Source organism: Podarcis bocagei, assembly GCF_964188305.1.
Source record: "Podarcis bocagei genome assembly, chromosome: 3".
NCBI lineage: Eukaryota > Metazoa > Chordata > Lepidosauria > Squamata > Lacertidae > Podarcis > Podarcis bocagei.
Window position 1 is genome coordinate 92,076,718 of NC_138127.1, and position 8,816 is coordinate 92,085,533.

An 8,816-nucleotide genomic window follows, 5' to 3' on the forward strand; every position below is an offset into this window, starting at 1 on the left:
ACCAGAGGTGCTGGTTTGTGAGGGCAACTGTGGGGTGCGACACTGCACACGTGATGTTGTAACATCCCCGCATTGCATGCGTGAGCATCGCACTTCCCTCTCTCAGCTGGACAGAAGCTTCCTGGGCTTTGGGAAGGAGACGCCAGGCCTCTGACAGGAAGGCGCTGGGAGGCTCTTGGACTCCATCAAAGCATCGCACCTCCCTCCCTAAGCCAAGCAGAAGCTTCCCGGGCTTTAGAAAGGAGGTGCTAGGCTTTAATAATACAGTACTTCAATTTACCAGGAACATTTAGGGAACTAGCCTAGTCCCCCTAGTCCACTGACCGCACGCCACTGAGAGATTTCCCAGTGGGGTTTTATCAACATGATGCACATTCTGCGCTCACGCTTGTAGAACATAGAGAGCGGAGTTTTCTCCCGAAAGCAGCCCTCACACTTTTTATACTCTCAGCCCTCTCTAGCGTGCCTTGTCAGTCGTCTGAAATGATTTATGATGAGCCGGCATATTTGTCCTGAACAGATCTCTGAACAGAAAGATTGTGTTTGCGAACGCTGAGGCATGCCAGTCCACAAGGAGTTCCCGTTCTATGTGCCACTCAAAAACACGCACAGGCATGAGACTCCCAATGCTTCTAACCTCAGTGCCAGAAACATCTTAACTTTGTGTTTTCTATTTGTCTCAGCACCTCCAGCAGGGAATGCCTGATGGGCTCTGTGACTAATAAGCAGATAATTCTACTCCTCATCAGAGACACAAGCGTAGAAGCATCTTGCCTGATTCCTCTTATCTGCGAAGGCGGCTTTCAGGATCTGAGGTACCCACAGCGAGAGGGAAAAGAGGCATCCATTTGTGAGGCTGGATGCAAAATGGAGTGTCTGTTGCGTTCTCTGGAGCTGTGATGCTTCAAAATAAGCAGAAGGCTTTTCAAAAATAAAAGGCCCTCAAAACAGCTCCACCAATTACTTGGCCCTCCATGGTTTATTGAAAACAATGGAATTAAATGCACATTGTGGCAATGGGACAAGACATGGAATGAGAGGAAAGGGGACCATGCAAACTTAACCATGTGGATGCCCTAACCGTGGTTTTAAGATTGGAGAAAGTTTAAGTAGTGGCTAAAATTACATTGCCTTATGCCAAAAACCTAAGGGAAACAAAAGTCCTTGGGACTACATTACTCATCACACAAATATTTTGAGAATTACACAGAAATTCTTTCCTTTTCTAGAGCGTACAAATATGATTTTTCAAGCAAACAACTGCAGGGGATTTCCTCCTCCTCTCCCCATGGATTTTTTTGTGGCAGCTTTCCCCAACTTGGTGCTATCTCCAGGTATTGTTAGACCACATCTCCCATCACATTGTCTAGAGATGAAGGGAGTTGGAGTCCACATTTGGGAAGGCTGATCTATGTTGTTCTCTGGCTAAAGTGGAGATTCCGAACCACAAGGCCCAAGAGAGAAAATCAACTGTGCCCTGAAGAGAAGGCCAGGCTAGGGAGCTCATACTATGGATCCTGAAGAGATCCCTACTCTAGGGGCCCATGGTAATTCAGCTGGGGGAGTTCACCCCCCCCCAACTTCCAGCTTAATATACTCCCTCATCTAAGGGGAAGGCAAGTGAGGAGGAATCATGGAAGGTCATGCCATCAACCTCTGAAGTCACCACACACTCACCCCAAATTCCGTATCGGTCCGAATATAAGCCGCACCTTTAAAATTCAAGAGGAAAAAAGTAAAAAAGGCAATACCCAAATATAAACCGCTCCCTTAAAATTCCGCAGGCACTCACACCCGTTCCGTTTTACCATATGTCTGTTTCGGCAGCAATACCGTAAAAGCCCATTTTTGTAAGGTCGCAAATTTAAGACGCACTTTAACTTTTCAGTTGGAATTTAGGGGGGGGGGGGAGTGAGGCTTATATTCAGGCCAATACAGTAATTATGCTGTTTTTATCTTTTCCTCTGTATTATTTTGTCTATTGATACTTCTCTCCCCCCCCCTTTCCTTCTTTTTTCACATTTTAAATGGTTAACTGCCTTGAGTGCACAGTTTCAGCACTAAGTATATATGATTCAACTGGTAGATGGCGTCTTGCCCCTAAACTCAGGTCCAAATCCATATTCAGCTGTAGATTCTAGGGCCGTGGTTTCCAGCGTGGGGCACACGCCCCACAGGGAGGCAATTTGATTTTTAAGAGGGGCAATTCAAGAATGAATTATTAACAGTGAATGGCATTTTAGGCTTCCTCCACGTGAATAGGAGTTCACTTTTTGAATAATAAGAATTATATGTCAGGGGGGGGGGCATCAGGATTTTAGAGATGCTTAGGTGGGGCATGGCAAAAAGAAAAAGAAAATGTTGGGAACCACTGTTCTAGGGTGAGCAGGTGTCATATATCAGAGAGGCCAACGTTTTTACTCCTGGCAGCCATTTTTAGCTGCTCCTTGTGGAAGAAGCTCCCTGTGGAAGAGAGAACAAGCAAAACTGCATTTGCCTAGATACTCTCTCCTCTGCAGCTATTACAGGTATGTAGCAGGAGTCCTGCTCTCCTTTGCTCCTTGGGCAACTAGACATCTCAGACATAGGAATAAAAAGCATGTGGCTTTTGTATGTGGATTTCACACCTCCCTCAATACAACCGAAAGCACCTGTGGAGAGACCAAGGGAAAGAGACGGCGGAAGAAGATTGGAAGAAATTCAAAATTTATCTTAAGAAATATTGTAAAATTAACGAGTGCTAAAATGTTGAGGTTATAGAAAAAAGGGGATTACAGCTGCAAAAGATCAAGTAAAAGAGAAGAACAAGGGAAAATTAGATAAATTTAAGGGGGAGGATTTGCTGAAATAAATTTGGAAATAGGGATGCAGAAAGGGGAGGTACGGGGAAGTCGGTGAAGTAGGGTTTAAGAAAAAAAAGGATTTGAAATTATACTTGTGTGTTTAGGTGTTTGTTTGTTTGTTTGTTTGTATTGTGTATTGTTTGTGTTTATATAAATGTTGAAAAACCAATAAAATTTTTATTAAAAAAAAAGAAAGCACCCGTGGAGAGAAGCTCCAAGGTTTCAGCAATACCTGCAAAAAAAGAAAGAACTGGTTTAATTTAATGCAGTTTCTGAAAAACAGGTCTCCCGCTCCGGTTCCAAGCATGTGATCATCATCATTTCCTCACATAGCTGCATCATTTCGTATTTAGAGTCCTGTTGACATCCTTCACTGCCCCTTTCCAGGACACATCCTGGTTTCTACTCCAGCTGATCATTATACGAACTGATAATTGGTGCTTGAGTTTGCATTCCCCCTCTTCCCTCCTTGTCCTTTTCCCTCATTTTTTTTTTATTATTTTTTTTTTAGATTGTAAGCCTATGGGCAAGGACTGTCATGTTTTAATTGAACAGCAGGGTAAAGGTAAAGGTAAAGGGACCCCTGACCGTTAGGTCCAGTCGTGGCTGACTCTGGGGTTGTGGCGCTCATCTTGCTTTACTGGCTGAGGGAGCCGGCGTACAGCTTCCGGGTCATGTGGCCAGCATGACTAAGCCTCTTCTGGCAAACAAGAGCGCATGGAAACGCCGTTTACCTTCCCGCCAGAGCAGTACCTATTTATCTACTTGCACTTTGACGTGCTTTCGAACTGCTAGGTTGGCAGAAGCAGGGACCGAGCAACGGGAGCTCACCTCGTCGCGGGGATTCGAACTGCCGACCTTCCGATCGGCAAGTCCTAGGCTCTGTGGCTTAACCCACAGTGCCACCTGCGTCCAAATAAATAAAGCAAATAAAAACAACCCACCTCACAAGCTCTGCTTCATACCTTCCTGGAGTTTTTGCCTGGCTGGAACATGTCGAGGTCCGAAAATGCTTCTTGGTTCACAGAGAGGGGTACATGTGTGCAGAAACTAGCCTAATGAACAAAGAAAAAATGTGTGGTTCTTGCTCCTGACCCTGCAGACTACTGGCAGGTGGCCCCTTCCGGTTGCCCAGACGAGAATGCAGCCTTCGCTCTGGAAAAGGTTCCTCACTCCCTGCTCTAAGCCATATTTTCCCTCTAGCAAGTGAAGCAGAAACAGACATTCATAGAGACACTCCTGACATTCCTGAATACATGTGATGTTACCACTAGGGTATGGTTTTACTAAATAAACAGTCTACTTAGTACTTTTTGTTTAGAGCTTTTAAAATCTGCCCCACAGTTCCTTTTTTTTTTTTTTTTTTGCCCCATCTGGCAGAAGCACGCCCACGGCATCAAGTCAGTGGACTAAAGGCCCACAGGGAAGGCAAGAAGCCATGGAAATGCTGCAGATTATTCCGTAAGGGGTACTCAACAGATGCAGCGCAACCGGGAAGCTGGGAGCGAATCCTGTGGCCTGTAACACCTGCTGTCTGCACAAAAAACACACCCCCTGCTCATCCAGAGAAATGTCGGATCAGCAGCTTCTCTATAGAGACTCAGTGACACCCAGTGGCTGATTTGGTTGAAGCTCTCTGTATTTATATCTGACACCCTCAATTATATTGGATAAGAACATGGCAGAGAGAATCTCTCCTGCTGGTGAGATCAGGCTCAGCCTCACCATTAGCTACAGCAACAACCCCCAATCGGACCCCCCTCCATTATACAACTCCCACTAGCCATAGCCAGCATGGTCCACGGTCAGGGATGATGGGAACTGTAGTCCAACAAACATCTAGAACTCCGGGTTGGGTTAAGTCTGAGCTGGCTGCCTCAGCTTGCTGTTTTCAGGTGCCGTTAAAGGTTACTTCATATATTATGACGTTGTTGCTCTTTAATCACAGGGAGGCGGGAAAGTATCGGAATGATCTGCCCAATGGCTTTGGCTAGCCTTGGCTGGTGTTGCCCGTGGCAACCCATTTGACTTTGTAGGCCCAGGCTTAAGCATAATAAGCAAATAGTTCCCCCGGGAAAGGGCAGGCCCAATACATTTTGGCACCTGAGGCAAAGCACAAAATGGTTCTCTCCCCACCCCCTCCAAAATCGGGGAAGAAGGGGCGAGTGAAGATTTACTTCAGGAACAAGGAAGGTAAACAGGTCTACCTTAGGGACAGGGGTGGGTGGGCGCATCAAATCAACCTTCCCCGATGGTTGAGATTTAAATCAAAAGCTGTTGCATTGGAGGGGAAGGGGTCCGCTTTGAATCATGCCTGATGGGCGCAGAGCCTAGGAAACCCCAGAGGGCAGCCCCTACCTAAGGGTGGGAGAAGACCAGCTGCACCTCCTATCCGCCAAGGAGCTATGATAGAGGTGACTTGGGGGGGCTGCCCCCCAAATCCAGCCTCTGCAGCCTCTCCAGCTACAAATCCAGCCTCTGAGCATGCCACAGCTTTTGCTGCTGTCGTGCCACTGGCGGCAGAAGCAGGCGATGCATTCCTTGAAGACTGCTTCTGCTGCCCCTGTGGATCCTGCTATCTGAGGCAGTCGGTCACCTCGCCTTGTCTCATCGTAGGCTGGTCCTGCCTGGGCAGCTGCTGGCTCCCTAGCACCCAAGCAAGGGCCACGGGTATACTGATGCCTGTCCTACCCTGCAGTGCTGGGTAGCTGGGTGGGCTTAGGACCAACCCATCATTTTCATTTCCCACAGCACTACAAAGAACATTCTTCTCCTTGATACTAGGAGACTAGGAGATGTTATGAGACAAGCACAGATTTACTGCAACACAAGCAGCTGTCAAAGATGAAGGCTAGCTGGATAGGAGACACAAAACAAACTTTATGGCACACACAACTCTGCTCTCTGGCATTTCCCAGTACCTATCACTGAGGTGACCGCCTCACACATGATGTAACTATATCCCTTCCACTGATTCTCTCCTGTCAAGGCCCTCTGCCCTGGCATTCATGCCATCTCCACAAATGCAGGTTTGGGAGCAGGCATTTACTGAGGTAACATCGAGTTCTGTCCATATTCTCATCCTTTCTATGCCAAGATAAAGCTAAAATAGTTAACTAATCTGCATTAAGTGGTTTTAAGAGTATGATCTTACGGAGTGCCTTCAAGTGCAGCGGCAATTCCAATCTGTACAAGTGATTGTGGGACCATAATCCATTAGTAATGCCAAGTACCGGTACCTCTTTTGAAAACTAGACGGATCCAGCCAGTTTCTGAACCTGAAAAAGCATAATCAAGTGAAGTTCTGAATGTGCAGACCATGTTTTGTCGTTCTATCTTATTGTTCTAGGGAAATATTAAGTTTCACAGGGGGTACACAAGTCAGTGAGCCGAGTGAAAACAAGTGAGCAGGCTGTGCTCATATTCAAACTTTAAATGAAAACCCCTATCTACAACATGCATGCCAACATTCATGGCTGCCTTGAAGGTCAAGAGACATGTCTCATTGCCACTAACAAATAACTGAGCAATCAGCGCTCAGCCAACAAATGAGGTTTTGTGAACAACCACCTAGTCATTTTAGTGAAACACAAAGGAACAATCACGGTGTTGTTCAAGAGAGCACAGTTAGTTGATTTATCCCACCTGCCCAATCTGTCTGATGTAGGCAGCATATATGTGCCTGCAGTAGTTTCAGCAACTCAATTTTATACCACTAATGGGAACATAGTTAAGGTTTGGAGGCTTAATTATCATCTGGAACCACGGTAAGAGCTGAGAGCTCGACTGAAGTCATGAAACAGGCGAGTGCATTGGAATGAAGAAACTCAGGCACCACTAGGTGTGAGTCAGGATGCAGGGAAGCACAATCACATATCCCTGAAGGAAACTGCCCAAAGCTGCTTTTCACACTGGCCAGCTTACGCCTGACAGAAACCTCAAATCAGCCCTCAGTGCTTAACCAGAAGTAAATTCTCTCTCTACAGCTAAGAATAATCCTCGGATAGTGCCACATTCTCTCTGTGTTCTTTCCCGCATCCGATTGCTGGTGCCAGATTGTTTCTGTGGAAGAAAAAAATCTCTCCGAACTGCTGTTTCCGTTTCTGATTGCCTTCTCCGCCTGCTGTTGATGCCACACTGGCTGTTCACAAAGGGAATCCCTTGAGACCTAACTCTTGGTGACTGAATGTGCCCACGCTTAATCCTTTCACAAACCTGTCACTCACTGCTGGATTATCCGTGCCCAAGGGAAATCCTTTCAAAGGCCCTGCCTGTGGCTTGATTGCCTTCAAGGAAAACCCTATCAAACCTCCTGCCTGGTACCAGGTTGGGCCCCAAAGAAGCCCTCTCAAACCTGAAATTGGGCATTCTGCTGTCAAAAGAGAAAATCCACTGCTTATCTTGTTTAGCACTGACCTCTCACTGGAGGCTTAAGCCTGTACAAAAAGAAGTGTTGGGGTCAGCTCTTTGCTGCCACAGGGTGAGTTTTGGACTGACCTCTTTGGGATTCTGCAACCTGTATTAGTTATGTAAACAATAGCAGATCAGTCTCTCAGAATGCTGATTCTGCATACTGTAATACCAATTTATTTGCTTCTGCAGTGTGATACAGATACACACAGCCCTGTAGAATACTATGTAAACCAGGGGCAAGCAGAAGGCAGATTTCTAGATTATTTGCAAGGGTTTTTGACTCCTGCATATTTAACAACGGCAAAAACAAAATAACTTCCTTTGTCTCCAAACTGGCCCGCTTTGAATTCCTGGTTCATAGTAACCCAGATGTAAACATGTACTTAAACATGCTGTTAATTCTCCAGTGTATGGCATAGGGGGCAGACAAACTAATTGGTTTCACTCCCTAAACCACCACTTTGCATCTAGCTCCAGCAGGACATCAGGTTCTAGTAAAAATCAACTGTAGATCCTGCACACCTCGAAGTTGCGTATGCCTGCAGCTTCTGCTTCTGTAAGATCCAAGAAGACTTGAGATTGATGTCCTGGGGAACTCTGGAACTGTTAACCTAGTAAGGACACAGGGAGTTGTCTGTTTGGTAAAGCTTTTACTAGGCTGGTCAATGCATCAAAATAACTAGCAAATTGTGTTGCCTTTACATCATTACCATAGCCTGCGAGCCAGGCATTTCCATGTCTATAGGTGCATGTACAAGACCTTGCTTATCACTAAGAATTTGGGAAACTGAAGCAGCCATTAGTTGTACTAGATCCGTCTATTTTATTTATGCAAATGTGCTCACTCTACATGGCACTTCAGAGTACATGAAGAAGGAAGAAGAGGGAAGAGGGAAGAGGAAGTGCTCCAAGTATCTTAAGCGTCTAATACTTTCTCCACATTTGAGCATTATTTAGCCGTTAATCTGCTGTTCCCCCATTCAAATTAATAGCTCACATCTGCATGTGAATTTGTATATGAGTACCTTTGATCTTTCCTGTTCATATTGGTGGTTTGTCCTTGCCTTCAAAATTGTTGCTTCTATCAAGGAAGTGCTGTCAGGGAATGTGCACAAGTAGCTGCACCAGCACCTTGCGTTTTTCCTGCCCAGGAAGTGTGCAAAAGCACATGGTCAGGCAATTGTAAATTCTCAGCAGTTTTCTTGTTTTGTGCAAATCTGAGGGACCACAATAAAAAAAGGCTGCATATCTCTGGTTCAGAAGTGTGTTGGAAAAAGGAAATGAAAATGACTGTAAATTCTCCATGCACACTTTTCAGATTGCTGCTCAATATCTTGTGTACTGTAGAAGTTTTTTATGTGGTTTGCTAATGCAGTTTTCTGGTTTTGTGCAAATCTGAGGGATCAAAGGAAAAACTTATGCCGCTCACAGTATCTCCCAGGAAATAAAAAATGAATTCCAACTTGCCAGAAGTCATTTTGCAGAATTTTCCAAAAGACCCACAGAAACAGTTTAATTACAAAATAATATTTGTGTTAGGGACGTGGGTGGCGCTGTGGG

At 45.5% G+C, this 8,816-nt stretch overlaps 1 long non-coding RNA gene across 2 annotated transcripts; it reads right to left on the reverse strand.

Annotated features, from left to right (window-relative positions):
- Positions 1-2,549: 2,549 nt before the first annotated feature.
- Positions 2,550-8,777, reverse strand: LOC308584205. 2 transcript variants are annotated; one of them, XR_014006633.1, is made up of 3 exons: positions 3,809-8,777; positions 3,043-3,075; positions 2,550-2,651 (listed from the first exon to the last, which is right to left on the reverse strand). It is a non-coding gene; the product is annotated as an uncharacterized lncRNA (long non-coding RNA). The 2 variants fall into 2 exon arrangements; XR_014006634.1 differs by having other exon boundaries at positions 2,553-2,651; positions 3,788-8,777.
- Positions 8,778-8,816: the final 39 nt, after the last annotated feature.